General features: G+C 41.5%; 1 protein-coding gene across 3 annotated transcripts in view; it reads right to left on the bottom strand.

Moving 5' to 3' along the window:
- LOC129852511 (tight junction-associated protein 1-like) overlaps positions 1–2,142 on the bottom strand; it is a 147,735-nt gene extending 145,593 nt beyond the window's left edge. For all 3 annotated transcript variants that reach the window (XM_055918277.1, XM_055918279.1, XM_055918280.1), the window contains exon 1: positions 1,707–2,142. The gene's annotated coding sequence lies outside the window, so the exon portion shown is untranslated. The remainder of the gene's footprint in view (positions 1–1,706) is intronic.
- Positions 2,143–14,331: the final 12,189 nt, after the last annotated feature.

Genomic DNA, 14,331 nt, shown 5'->3' with positions numbered 1-14,331 from the left:
CCTATAAGAACATCCAATAGTCAAAGGTATATGAAATACAAATCGTAGAGAGAGAAATAGTCCTATAATTCCTATAATAACTACAACCTAAAACTTCTTACCTGGGAATATTGAAGACTCATGTTAAAAGGAACCACCAGCTTTCATATGTTCTCATGTTCTGAGCAAGGAACTTAAAAGTTAGCTTTCTTACATGGCACATATTGCACTTTTACTTTCTTCATCAACACTTTGTTTTTGCATTATTTAAACCAAATTGAACATGTTTCATCATTTATTTGAGGCTAAATTGATTTTATTGATGTATTAAATTAAGTTAAAATATGTGTTCATTTAGTGTTGTAATTGTCATTATTACCCCCAAAAATATATATAAAAATGTATTTATTATATTTAAAAAAGATTTATTATTATATTTAAAAATATATATATTATTATTATTAATAATGAGATATATATATATAGTCTCTTCAAAATGTCCCTAGTCTGTTCTGGACTTGGGGACTGTGAAGAGACCTCTGGTGGCATGTCTTGTGGGGTATACATGGATGTCAATACCGCTTACAAAAACAACTAGTGATGAAGTCAATCTCTCTTCCACTTTTAGCCATGAGAGATTGACATGCATGTCATTAACGTTAGCTCTCCATGTACTTTTAAGGGCAAGCGGTGCTACCCTGTTCTGAGCCAACTGCTATTGTCTTAAGTCCCTCAGTTTTGGTAGTAGCTGGTGTGTACAGTGTTGAGTCATCTGCATACAGACACACTGGCTTTACTCAAAACATGTCTTTAGTAAAGATTTTAAAATGTAAGGGGGGACAGCTAATATTTATACATTTAATCACTTTCACTGTAAAACATTTTCCTGCAACCATCCATTTCATATATGGGAGACCTTATATGGAAAAACATGGTTGTGCTTTGTTATACCTCGGGTAGGAGAATCTAACAAAACTAAAGCGCTTCGAGGATTGTCCATTAGCCTATATCCCGAAGCTAACAGCTTGACATTTTGTAGGCAACATTGGAAAAAATTACAAATGCGCCTCTATTGCTTCTTCGGGAATATTTTTTTTTTTTTATGCGTTCATGATCATGAAAGTTCTGATTTCAACATTAAAATAATGAATTGTCTCCAGACCTCGCATTTCATGAGGTTTTCTTCAAAGTGAAAAAAAATGACAGGTGCTTAGATCAAACGATTTGGCCGAATCAGAGCCAGCAAATCTGAGGGCATATTATTTTACCAAATGAGATAGCGATGCATTGACAACATACTGGCATGACACCAAGCTCAGGGTCATCAATATCATTAAACGGTGCATTTATCGATCCGGTCAAATCATAAAAACAGTAGGCTATATAGGTATGCAAACAGGCACCTCTCGATACTGGGTTACACACGACATAACCTGCGATAATGTCCAATTCAATGATTTACAGCTGCTGCAAATGATTTATCCAGTTAAAACAAAATGTCTAATATGTTCTCTGATATCACTGTTAACAATTTAGCTAGCTAAGAAATACCATCGTCGATTTGGTGTTATTATTGACGGTCACGCGATAGCGAATGTCAATACCCATTGTCGAGTTCGATTCTGTGTGGCCCACTTCAAAGGTTGTATCGACTTCTGTTCACAGATATCTACAAAACGATAGCTTGTTTACATTATTAGAAACAGACAGTTAAACTTCAATCTTACCTGCTTAGCTAGTGTCCGACTGTTACGCCAAATAATCAACAACAACAAAATCAGCGTCAACAGAGGGTTGAGTCAGATCCGTAATAAACTTTATCCGCTCTTCTCAGGACGGACTCTGCAGTTTGGTCGCAAGGAAGGAAGCTCGTGCACTGGCACAACTCGATTATTCGATCACGTTGCGTAGTCTGGACTCACGAATGACAGTGAAATAGGTGGCTAGCCATTAAACTACACAATCGGTAACTAACGGTTTATTCTCTCTCAACCCGACATTCAGCAACGATTGTTCACGGATAAAGTTGATCTCCTACCCTCTTCTATCGCCATCTTTACCCGCGGGGTACACTGGGTAATCCTTAGGAATCCCCACGTACTGAGCGTCCTGACGTTCAAAATAGGCTATTAAGGGAAGGACTGGCAGGTGGATTTTTACAACTTAATTGCACTAGCTGCACCACTTTATAGCCTAGTGTAGGGGTTCCCAACCTAGGGGGCGCCAACGATTCGTGGGGGGGGACCTTCCTTGATCAAAATAACAAATAAAAATGATTACATTTTGGACACACCTAGTCATTCAAGGGTTTTTCTTTATTTTCACTATTTTCTACGTTGTAGAATAATAGTGAAGACATCAACACTATGAAATAACACATATGGAATCATGTAGTAACCACCCAGCTAGCACAGTGGATCTGGGCCGATTCCGGCTGAGAGTCGGGGCACTCGGCTGAGCGTCAGACTCGTCCAACGTCATGTGGCCCGAGTCTGGGCCGCCTTTAGCAGTATTACTTATGGCTAGGATGCGGGGATTGAGCTCGGGTCGATTCCGGTGTGAGGTATCTGGCCCAAATGTATTAGTTGGGGCTCGGCCCAATTCCATTGAGAGTTATCTGGCCCAAATGTATTACTTGGGGCTCGGGCCGATTGGGGCTACTCTGGCAGATGATTACACGGGCTGCTTTATATAATTAACATTTCATCATTTATTTTCCCCATATTTTCTCATTGTTTCTGTGATCAAAAAATACAATTAACATTTAAATGCCATTCTTTAAGAATCCTGTGTAGTTTTTTTGTGGATGGGTATAATTTGTATGTATAACATTTATAATAGCAATATTTAAAATGACTAAATCGGGTAATTTTGTATACATTTATTTACATTTTCAATCGGGCAGCTTCTGGGGGGATTCTGGTAAGATGTAGGCAAAGTCGGCTGAATTTCGGTAGACGGAAATGGCCCGATGTACTTGGGCTGATTCTGGGCAGTCATTCATTTTGATTCCCGGCCAAATCCGACACCCGAGTCCGGGCCGATTCAATCAGTTCCGGCCCCATGGAAGAGGGCCGCTTCTGGGCCGATGTATGGTTGCTAGCTGGGCAAAAAAAGTGTTATTCATTGTAGAATAATAGTGAAGACATCAACACTATGAAATCACATTTGGTGTGAATGTGCTAGCTGGGTGGTTACTACATGATTCCATGTGTTATTTCATAGTGTTGATGTCTTCACTATTATTCAACAATGTAGAAAATTCCAAAAATAATGAAAAACCCTTGAATGAGTAGGTGTGTCCAAACTTTTGACTGGTACTCTATATACACTGCTCAAAAAAATAAAGGGAACACTTAAACAACATGAGATCCTCAGACCCCTTGTGAGACCATATGCTGACACATGCCCATTTGTGGCCTGCTGGAGGTCATTTTGCAGGGCTCTGGCAGTGCACCTCCTTGCACAAAGGCGGAGGTAGCGGTCCTGCTGCTGGGTTGTTGCCCTCCTACGGCCTCCTCCACGTCTCCTGATGTACTGGCCTGTCTCCTGGTAGTGCCTCCATGCTCTGGACACTACGCTGACAGACACAGCAAACCTTTTTGCCACAGCTCGCATTGATGTGCCATCCTGGATGAACTGCACTACCTGAGCCACTTGTGTGGGTTGTAGACTCCGTTTCATGCTACCACTAGAGTGAAAGCACCGCCAGCATTCAAAAGTGACCAAAACATCAGCCAGGAAGCATAGGAACTGAGAAGTGGTCTGTGGTCACCACCTGCAGAACCATTCCTTTATTGGGGGTGTCTTGCTAATTGCCTATAATTTCCACCTTTTGTCTATTCCATTTGCACAACAGCATGTGAAATTTATTGTCAATCAGTGTTGCTTCCTAAGTGGACAGTTTGATTTCACAGAAGTGTGATTGACTTGGAGTTACATTGTGTTGTTTAAGTGTTCCCTTTATTTTTTTTGAGCAGTGTATATATTTTTTTTTTACCGATCTAAAACAACGCATTCATCCGCGATGCTTTAGGTTAGTCAAGCCAGAGCAAGAAGCGACTCTGATTCACATGGGGGATATATACTGTATGATATATATGACATTCAAAAGCTGTGCTACAACCTTCTAAAGTCAAGGAGTGAAAGAATTTGATCTATTCACTTTTTGTAAAAGAGAATATGTATAATTAAATTGAGAGTTCATATAAATTATTATAATTAAACATTTCTGGTAGAGGAATAACATTTGTTCAAATATTTTTATTGAACACACACAGGAATGGTGTATAGGTATGAAAGGCAGGTATACAATTTTTAACTAAACATAAAAGAGCAGACAGAAATAAAAAGATCCAGAGTTCTGGGTACAAAACAATTATTACAAAACAAGACATACAAAACAAGGACAGGTAGAAAGAAAGAGGGTGGGTGTCACCCCCCCCTTATTCCCCCCCTTTATCCCTCCCCCCTTATCCCTTCCCCTTATACCCCTCCCCGCTGCTCGGGTGGCGGTGCCAGCACGTGCTGCCCAGAGGTGGATTAAAATATTACAATGGAGAGTGCGTTAAAAAGTACAAATTCACAGCGCCGAATGGTCCAAGTAAGAGAGGAAAGGCTGCCAGATCTGATCAAATGTTAATAATTTATTGTTCAGAATATATCTAATCCTTTCTAAGTGTACAGTGTTTGCCAATTCGCTGAGCCATAATTTGGTAGTGGGCGCTTCCCTCTTTTTCCAGAACAACAAGATTAGTTTTTTTGCCGAAATGAGACTGTAAGAGATGAGTTGTTTTTGGGGGTTGGTTAGTCCGATTAGGGAATCAGACACTCCCAGGATTATCAGAAGCGGGTCTGGGTCAATTGAAGTCTCCAGAACTTCAGAGAGGATCCTAAAAATTCCACACCAGTAACCATGCAAGCTAGAGCATAGGGCAAAGCAGTGGAGAAGTGTACCCTGTGCAGCCTGACATTTATCACACAAAGGGGATGTATCAGGAAATATCCTATGCAGTTTGGTTTTGGAATAGTGTAATCTGTGTAATACCTTGAATTGTATGAGCCGATGTCTGGAGTTAATGGAGCAGGTGTGGATATACTCCAAGCTATCTTCCCAGTCTGCCATCGAAATGTCAGTCCCTAGTTCTTCCTCCCATTTTGCCTTAATGGCCTCTGTAGAGGGTGTGCTAACCGATTGAAAAGAGTCATATAAACGAGATATCAGTTTGTCTGAGGTGGGGGATGTTTTTATGCATCCGTCAAACATGGAAGGCTTAGCGTTCCCAAATGTTGGGAGGTGTTTCCTAACATAGTCTCTGATTTGTAGGTATCTGAAAAAGTTATTTCTGGGAAGATTATAAGTTTCCCTCAGCAACTCAAAGGAAGCAAAGGTCCCTTCTATATATAAATCCCCTATGGTACTTATCCCCAACTCTCCCCATTGCTCAAAGGTGTTATCAAGGTTGGAGGGGGCAAAGGAGGGGTTCCTGGCAACAGGGAGCATGAATGACATTGGTCTAAGCTCAAAGTGGGTTTTAATTTGCTTCCAGATTCGGACTGTGCTATGTATAATAGGATTGTTACGATAAAGTGACCTCTCCAGATTGACAGGCGACAAAATCACAGCACCAATAGAGAAGGGGTGACACTCCTCACGCTCCATACTAAGCCAGGTGGGTGACGGACGTGCGTCATCCAGCAAAAACGTAACCGCACGGAGGTTAGCGGCCCAATAATAAAATATAAAATTTGGGAGAGACAGTCCTCCTTCCATCTTGGATTTGCAGAGGTGTTTTTTACCTATCCTGTGTGTTTTATAATCCCAGATGAAAGGATTGATAATTGAGTCCAGTTGTTTATGAAAGGATTTAGGTATGAATACTGGGATGTTCTGGTATAGGTAGAGCAGTTGTGGGAGGAAGACCATTTTAATGGCATTAATTCTTCCGAGCAGAGAAATTGGGAGAGTTCTCCAAAATTGTATGTTTGTTTTTAGTTTTTGCATCAGCGAGGGGAAATTCTCTTTAAATAGTAAGGAATATTGTTTGGTAACTACAATTCCTAGATAGGTACATTTTTCTGAAGATAACTTAAGTGGAAGATGTTCTAGCCAGGAGGTGTTTTGTAACCGTATGGGCATTAATTCACTCTTGTTCCAATTTATTCTGTATCCCGAGAAGGTACCAAACAAATTAATCACATCAAGAATAGCTGGAATACTAGCTTGGGGTTCTGTTACATAGAGGAGAATGTCATCTGCGTATAGGGAAATCTTATTTAGAGTATCTTTAGTATTATAGCCGTGTATTGCTGCATCAGATCTAATCGTCTGAGCGAGAGGTTCAATGATTAGGGCGAAGAGCATCGGCGACAGCGCACAACCCTGCCTTGTCCCTCTGTAGAGGTTAAATCGGGGCGACAATGATTGGTTAGTGAGTATTCTCGCACAGGGGTTCCTATATAAAAGCTGGATCCAATTTATGAACCCATCTCCAATATTAAATTTATGTAGGACTTTGAATAGATAGGACCACTCAACTTGGTCAAAAGCCTTCTCGGCGTCAAGAGATATAACGGCAAGGTCCATGTTTGGTAACCTCTGAGAATACATAATGTTGAAGAGGCGCCTGAGATTGAAGAATGAGTTTCTGTTCGGGATAAAGCCGGTCTGGTCCGAATGGACCAGTTTGCCAATTAAAGTGCTAAGCCTGTTAGCCAGGGTTTTTGCTAAAATCTTTTGGTCTGTATTGAGGAGGGATATTGGTCTGTATGACCCTACCTCTTCCGGATCTTTACCCTTCTTATGTATAACTGTAATGAATGCTTCCTCCAAAGTAGATGGAAGAGCTCCATCCTCTCTGGACTGAACCAACATTTTGTGCAGGTAGGGAGAGAGCATGTTGCTGAATGTTTTATAGAATTCACCCGGGTATCCATCTGGGCCCGGGGTCTTGCCACTCTTTAGAGTTTTGATTGTTTCTCGAATTTCTTCAAGAGATATTTCCTTATTCAGGAAGTTAGAATCTTCCTGGCTCAGGGCAGGAAGATTACAGTCATCCAAAAAGTTTTGCATAATTAAGGGGTTAGAATCGGCTTTAGATGTATATAGAGTCTCATAAAACTGACGGAATCTGTCATTGATGTCTTTGGGGGAAGAGAGTAATTCCCCAGATGCAGACTTAACTTTGTGAATCATTCGGTCACTCACAATTTTTCGAAGTTGTCTGGCGAGTAATTTGTGTGGTTTGTCACCAAACTCAAAATATTTTTGCTTGGCGTAGAGAAAAGATTTAGCAATTTTAGCTGAGAGAGTCTGATTATATTCAAATTTTAAAGAGGTAATTTTTTTATGTTTCTCCATAGATGGATGTCTAGCATTCTCCCTATCCAGTAAGTGAATTTGTCCCTCCAGTACTACCAATTTTCCCTTGTTTTGCCTACTCCTGGCAGTCTGATAGGAGATGATACAGCCTCTCAAATAAGCCTTAAGTGTTTCCCACAGTAATGCTGGGGAAGTCTCTGTGTTGTCGTTGGTATCAAAGAAAAATGTTATTTGGTCTTTAAGATGTTCACAGAATGTTGGTTCTGTGAGGAGCTGAGGATTTAACCTCCAGACCCTCTCGTTTGGTACCATGTCACCCAATCTCAGGGAGAAGGTGAGTGGACTGTGGTCCGAGATTATAATATCATGATACTTCACATTACAGGTATAGGGGAGTAGTTTAGCATCAACCAAAAAGTAGTCAATTCGAGTATAAACATTGTGAACATGAGAGTGAAAGGAGTATTCCCTGCCCGTAGGGTTAGTGATCCTCCATATATCAAATAAGTTAGAATTCTTTCTGTAGGTATTCAAGAATTCACTTGAATAGGAGGTGGGGGTTCGCCGGGTAGAGGATCTGTCCAAATATTGGTCTAGCACGCAGTTAAGGTCCCCTCCAATGATCAGGTTAGTATGGGAGATATCTGGAATCAGGGCAAGGACTCTTTTGAAAAAAGAGGGGTTATCAATGTTTGGCCCATAGATATTTAGTAGAGTTACAGAAGTAGAGTGGATCTCTCCTATTACGATCACATAACGACCCTCTTTATCCACAATAGTGGTTTTATGTAGAAAGGGAATTCCTTTCCGTACCAGAATCGCTGTGCCTCTCGTTTTGGCAGAGAAGTTAGAGTGATACACTTGCCCCACCCACCTACATTTAAGTCTGCTGTGAGCATTATTTTTCAGATGGGTTTCTTGCAAAAATATAATATCAGACGAGAGTGCTTTCAAGTGGGCTAGGACCTTGCCTCTCTTAATTGGTTCGTTTAAGCCCCTGACATTCCAGGAAGTGAATGTGAGCCCCGCCCCCCTCTCATTTGTAGTTCCTATGGTGGCCTGCATAACTTGTAACTCAATAAAAAGGTAAGAAAGCGCACCAAACCATCACGATCAGCATATGTAGCAGCTACACCCGAGCAGTATCCAACCAGCCCCTCCCCCCCTGCAAGCCCCTTTACTTCCCACCCTGTTCCCCTACTTTCCCCACTATTTACCCCCCCGCCCAACCCACCTTTAACAGGCATACACAAATAGGAGAGAAAATAAAATAAAAATAAAAATAATAAACACATTGTCTGGCCGATGCCAAAAAAGCACGGCGCGACCTCGAACAAGAGGTGAAACAGAAATAAAATCCCAACTGTACGTTCACCTCTCACTATCCTAGAACTTCTACTAACATATGAACTGAGGAGGCTCCCGCGAATAAAGTGTCCAATTAGCATCTAATAAACCTAAAGAGAATAAGTTTCAACCTAAACATATTGCGCACTTAAGCGTCATCTTGGGTCTATCTATCCCTGAGATAAGCAAGATATAGCATCACAAGATTATTTTGCTAAGCACTGCCGGTCTAAACATGAACCATCAGCAACCAACTTAGACAGCCGTACATTTACATATTGTGGGTTAGATCGGAAACAAGAATTTTTCTAAATTAAACGTATCCCCCAGTCAGAAAATAAATAAATAAAAAGGTTATATATATATACATGTATACATACACACACATACTTACCCATATACATATATATATATATATATATAAATATACATATACATACATACATATACACACATATATATACATACATACACATACACACATACAAACACATACACACACACACACATCCCCAAAAAATACATATAAAGGTATATATTTAAAAATATACATATACACACACACACCCATACATATCTACATATGCGCATATACACATACATACCCATACATACAGAAACATTCATGCCCCAGAGTAATAATCTACACTAATTTAAAATATACACATACATAATAGTGACATGCTAAGAGAAAATAATTATAAAGTACAAATAATAATTATATGTACGCACACCTACCTAGACACTACAGAGGGCTGGTAGGGATCTAATCGGGAGAGCGGCCCTCGGCTATATCAAAGGCAGAACGGCACAAAACATCCACCTGCTATCCAGGTGTCTGTGTCTGCCCCTTCCCCACCATCACCCCCAGTCCCCTGCAAGCTTTAAATAAATGGTATTGTAATAACAATAAATGTAAGAATTAAAAAATAAATAACGAAACAAAAAAAAATGGGGGTAATAAGTATATTCATCCGAAAGTGTCAATGATCAAACCTGGAAGGCATCCTAAATAGGCATCGCTCTGAATACAGCCAGAATGAAAGTGACTTTAATTGAGAGCCAAGACCGCCCTCCACAGCATCTTGCATGTTCGGTAGCCCTTGTTGAGACCGTTCAATACGGTTTCACCCGTTATGGTTTAGTATGGATTCGATTCCATGAGCAGACCCTAACACACAATGACAAGGCACTCTAACCTGTACGGGGGATTGGCGTATGTTCCCGGATAAACTTCTCTGCGTCCAAAACCGAGGAGAGCCACATCTTCTCACCAGAGGGCGGGGTAATTCTTAGTCTTGCAGGGAAGAGCAAGGCTGGGCGAAGATGGAGTTTGTAGAGTTTGGCCATGACATCTCTGTAGCCGCCACGGTCCTTTGCCACATCGGGCGCATAATCATCATAGACACGGAAGGGGTGCCCTTTATGTAACAGGTTGCCCCTCATTCGGGCCTCGCGCAGGATAAGATCCTTGGTCTTGAAACTGTGACAACAGATGATTACTGGGCGAGGGCGTTGACCCGGTCCAGGCACTGGGACAGGGGCGCGATGTGCACGGTCCAGCTGGGGGTCCGAACCCAAAACGTCCGATCCCATTGCATCCTTCAATAGCTTGGCGAAGAAGTCGGTGGGGCGAGAGCCCGCCTCTACCCCCTCTGCCAGACCAACAACGCGAAGGTTATTACGTCTGGAACGGCCCTCCAGGTCGACCACTTTCACAGAAAGCCTCTGCACAGTACCCTGTAGTGACGAGCACAGCTTCTCTAACTCGTCGATCCTACCAGCGCTGAATTCAGAAGCCCTCTCAAGGTCCACAATACTCTGGCCCTGCGAAGCGACCGCTCGAATGGTGCCCTCGATTTTGGTGTCCAGTTCAGCAATAGTAGCCTTAAGATCCTCAGCTAAAGCAACACGTAGTTCTCCCAAAGCCTGGGTAAGTTCTTTAAGTGTCACGTTGTTGCCTGTGCCTTCCGCCATGTCTGTCTCGTTGTTTGGTGTGGAGTAGGCCTCCGATGTGGATTTATTGTCCTTTGGTCGCTTATTACTCGGCATTTTTACACAGAAAGTTACGATGTTGTATTAGAAAGAAACGTTTGTTGTAAAAAGTATCATAAAGTAGGGTAAGTTAGATTATTTCGCAAAAAAGTTGCAGGAGCCTCTCACACGCAGCCGTTCACTCCAACATGCTAGCTCCGCCGAGGAATAACATTTGGAGATATAATTAATTTTCCTTATCCACTATTATTATTATTATTATTAAATAACCTACCTAAAATATGTCAAGAGTTTTGTTAAACTACGTAAAATTGCAGGAAATTAGCTTCAAAACAAACAAAAACATCGTAGGTCCCTCAAATAAAACAAAATCAAGCTGGTGGTGCATTCGAGGCTCCTCAATAAATTTCCCCTGGCGTGGTGTCATGGTACTTGACACACTATTAGTAAAGGTGCTAACTTTGATATCAATTGAAGTGCATTCATTTAATAGTAGGCTAACATGTTTAAATGTTAAATGTTTACAGCAAAGTGCCCAATAGTCTACTTCATAATGTCAAATAAATGAGGCCTGCCCATCATCTGGCAGAAGATACTGACCCTACCATCATGGTCGTTTACACTGAGCTTCACTGAGGTCGGAATGCAATCATGGTTACATTAAGACACCGTGGAGCCGGCGCCAGAAATGGATCGGAAAACGTACCTCAATGCAGGTATGGGATAACAAACCTGTACTCCAAATTTGACCTTTAGCCACACACTGATACATGTATCGAGAAGATTGAAATACTGCAAGTTTTCCCGGACCACTGCCCTGTCCTCATGTTAGCTAGCAGTAGCCCACCGCAGCCATTTTGGAATGGCAGTGTCAGCCAATTAGCTTCTTTGTTGTTCAACACAATGTGCCATTCTATAATGGCTGCTGTGGCTACTGCTAGCTAGCATGAGGAGGAAAAGGGCAGTTTCCTGGAAAAACTAGCAGTATTTCAATCTTTTCGATGGAGCAGTGTGGATAAAGGTACATTTTCTGACCCATGTCTTGCACCGGCTCCATGGTGTCTTAATGTAACCATGATTGCATTCCGACCCCAGTGCAGCTCAGTGTAAACAAGCATAACTGTAGGATCGGTATCTTCTGGCAAGCCCAACATAGGCTATTTTTGCTATAGGGATGCTCAGTCAATGAAAACAAACCTTTCAGATCTGCTAGTGTTCATCCATCGAAAACAATTGATCCAGAGTGGACGACAAAACAATAATTCATCCTTTTGTTAAAAAGATAGGGTACACAGAGCAAACCCCAAATATTTCAAGTAATACAGCAGGAAAGACATCTTTGTTTTTGGACAAAGTGAGCCAGAGAGCCAGAACAAAGCGTTGGGAGAAAAAAGTGCATTGGGTCCTCTGGGCTGTGTTACAGAGAGAGGCTGAGCAGCAGGTGGCAGTCTTAGATCCTAGTTGACACATCTGTGGTTCCATGAGCAAAGCTGGGCACTCCTCAGAGCAAAACAAACTGTTCAGTGAACTTAATCAATGATTGCTCACTCCAGGCGCCCCACCTTTTTACACTGACTCAATTGTTACACAGGAATTGGAAATGGCATAGGCTATATTTGGACAACTACAAATAGTTTTTGAGTTATGAATCACATTATGATTATATAGGACTAAAGTAGGTAAATTACATAAGGCCCCCCACTTATGCTTTTTCTCAGAAGTAATTGTTGAGAAATGTTTTAAACAATGTTGTCAACCACACATTCTTATACCCTCCAGTAAGAAAAGGTATTAATCTGCATTCATCTCTCAACAGAACAAAACAATGCTCCTGCAGTTACATATCTCTCTATATTCTAATGCGCTAGCTGTGGTTGAAGTTGTTCACCAGCAGGAGGTTGCATACTAATGCTCTACCTGCCTGTCAGAAGAGCAGACAGCTGACCTGAGAACAGAAGGTAGAGAACACATTTCACGCCAGAGGGGTCAGAGTCCACTGGCACAGCGCTCCAGCAGGCCTCACATCATGACGGGGAGCTGGCTGGGGAGAGAGTTATTTGCATTTTAGGTGGAGGAGCTACAAAAAAATCTAATGAATTAAAAGCACAGAGTCAGCATGAATAATTTCCCCCCTACACATGCAAAAACCATCAAACCAGAGCGTTGTAGCCAGTGCGTCTCCTTGTCAAACTTAATCCTCTCAGATCTGCACAGGTGGGGGAGGGGTGCCCTATCTATCCTAGGCCTGAGCAGCAGAGAGAAGCGGATTAGACATTTCAATGACTGTAGTTGCTCTATTGTTTATGTAGGAATATTTAAAAGAATTGCATGAAAAGATCAATCCTTTCTCAAATACAATATGCAATTTGATGGTAGAACTTGCCCAAAAACCTTTCACAAAGCTCTGTAAAAGTATTACTGAAAACTAAACTTTGCACACATTTAGGACACTGTTGGTGACACTGCAGCCTGTAATTTTGGTCATTCAATCGTTTGAGTTACAAACATCAGAGGAAACCATTGTGTTGGTATAATGGAACCATCATCCAGGCTTTATGTTTTTACTCCAACAACTTTTTGAATACATTGACGGTGAAAGCATATTATGTGTTAATACACTAAGCCAGGGTTTCGGTTTCGTTTTGGTTTTTGCCCGAGCACAACACAAGCTGATTCAAATAACCAACTAACTCATCATCAAGCTTTGATAATTTGAATCAGCTGTGTAGTGCATACTTCTAAAACCAAAACGTGCACCCAGGGAGGGCCACAGGACCGAGTTTAGGAAACTCTGCACTAAGCTGCTAAAATGGTGGTTTAGTTCTTACATCCACTTTCAATATATTTATCTTTATGTTTAAAAGAGAATACAAATTCTAATCAAACGTATAATAACCAAACTTAAACTAGGAGCCATTCTGCAATAGGCAATGATGGTTATTTGTGTTAACTGGAAAGGAAGGGTTCTATTAGTGTGCCACACATAAAAGTACAAACATTTGTATTCCAATACTCTCATGATGAAAAATGTACAATGTTTTTTTGAAGAGCCAACTTGAACCTCGAGAGCGAGCTACCATTTCCCCTGTTCACACCAGCAGGTTCAGCCCCAGGCTATGTTTGTTTTCCTTGGTTGGAGAGTGTTCTGGGCTGCTGGAAAACCCATTCGTGCCACAGCGGGAAAATCTGCTCCTCTTCCGCTGGGGTGTAGCGTAGCGTGGCAGAGCTTCATGTCACTAATGTGGGCAGAGTGATAGGGCCTGCCAGATCTTCTCCCCCGTTGGCTTCTGATGGAGCGTCATATTGCTCACAAAACCAACATGCCCGTTTCGCTTAAGTGGTGGCAAGGCCACTCACTACTTACAATCCTCACTCTTTGAAGCGTTATTCACCAATGTAAACTAAGAGCGATTTTTGAATTGCAGTTTCAGAGCTCTCAGACATTACATTTCACTGAAGAGTGATTGAAAGTTATCCCGAGTATCTCAGTTTGTAGAGCACGGTGCTTGCAATGCCAGGGTAGTGGGTTTGATTCCCATGGGGGACAAGTATGAAAATGTATGTAGTAACTACTGTAAATGACTAAAATGTAAATGAAAGTAACTCCTGGACATCTGTAATAGGATTAAATGAGACAACAGTTGTATGCAGCCTTCAAAAAAATGAGAGGTAAGTCACTATCTTGTCTT

The sequence above is a fragment of the Salvelinus fontinalis genome, chromosome 1 (assembly GCF_029448725.1).
Source record: "Salvelinus fontinalis isolate EN_2023a chromosome 1, ASM2944872v1, whole genome shotgun sequence".
Lineage (NCBI taxonomy): Eukaryota > Metazoa > Chordata > Actinopteri > Salmoniformes > Salmonidae > Salvelinus > Salvelinus fontinalis.
The sequence above is the reverse complement of the archived record's forward strand: the minus strand, read 5'-3'. Positions and strand labels throughout refer to the sequence as shown.